Source organism: Myotis brandtii, unplaced genomic scaffold (assembly GCF_000412655.1).
Source record: "Myotis brandtii unplaced genomic scaffold, ASM41265v1 scaffold908, whole genome shotgun sequence".
Lineage (NCBI taxonomy): Eukaryota > Metazoa > Chordata > Mammalia > Chiroptera > Vespertilionidae > Myotis > Myotis brandtii.
In genome coordinates this window covers 205,264-206,520 of record NW_005371738.1, presented here as the reverse complement: position 1 = coordinate 206,520, position 1,257 = coordinate 205,264, and positions in this window count along the sequence as shown.

The window sequence follows — 1,257 nt, the reverse complement described above, 5'->3', positions numbered from 1 at the left end:
CTGCCTGCCTGCTTGCTGCTCCCTACTGCTCGGCTCGCTGCTCCTTAGTGCTGCCGCAGAGGTTCCAGCCACCTCTGCTGCACTCTCCAGCTGTGAGCCCGGCTTCTGGCTGAGTGGCGCTTCTCCTGTAGGAGCACACTGATCACCAGGGGGCAGCTCCTACATTGAGCATCTGCCCCCTGGTGGTCAGTTCATAGTGAACAGTCATTCCATCATTTGGGCGATTTGCATATTAAGGTTTTATTATATAGGACTAGTGGCCCGTTGCACAAAGATTTGCACAATAGGCCTTCCTTCCCTTGGCTGCCGGCACCGGTTTTCCTCCAGCACCCGGGACCCAGGCCTTTGGTCTGGCCGCAGCAGTGAGCCTTGGCTTCTCCGCTCCAGCTGCTCTCAGCCCCTCCTTTTTTTTTCTTTCCAGCTCCTCCAGCGGAGCCCAGGGCTGACTGGAAGCCTGAGTTGCCCCCAGAAACCCAGGCCTCTAGCCCCTCCTTGAGTGGAGCCAAGGCCCCAGCCCCTCCTTGAGTGGAGCCCAGGGCTTGCGGGAAGCTTGGCTTCCTCCGTCGATGGGAGCAACCCAAGCCTCCTGCTCGCTCCAGCTCCGTGGCCGCCACCATCTTTAGTCGTCTTCAGTTTTCCCTCCATGCCTGCTTATGCAAATTAACCGCCATCTGCCCAGGCCTCTAGCCCCTCCTTGAGTGGAGCCAAGGCCTCCAGTCCCTCCTTGAGCGGAGCCCAGGGTGGAATGGAAGCCTGGGTTGCCCCCGGCGACCCAGGCCCCTAGCGACCCAGACCCCCAGCCCCTCCTTGAGCAGAGCCCAGGGCCGGTGGGAAGCTTGGCTTCCTCCATCGCCGGGAGCACCCAAGCCTCCCTGCTCGCTCCAGCTCCATGGCCGCCACCATCTTCAGTCGTCTTCAGTTTTCCCTCTGCGCCTGCTTATGCAAATGAACCGCCATCTTTGTTAGGTTAATTTGCATAGTTGCTCTGATTAGCTGGTTGGTGTAGCGGAGTAGCGGGGTGATGGAGTGATGGTTAATTTGCATGTTTCTCTTTTATTAGTGTAGATAGGATATTGAATGTGAACTGTAAATGAAAAATAAAATTTTAAAAACCAAATAAAATTTTAGATCTGAAAAATTTTTAATATTGTATATATATATATATATTTAATCCTCACCTGAGGATGTTTTTAAAATTGATTTTTAGAGAGAGAAACATCCATGTGACAGAAATACCAGTAGGCTGCCTCTGCACCT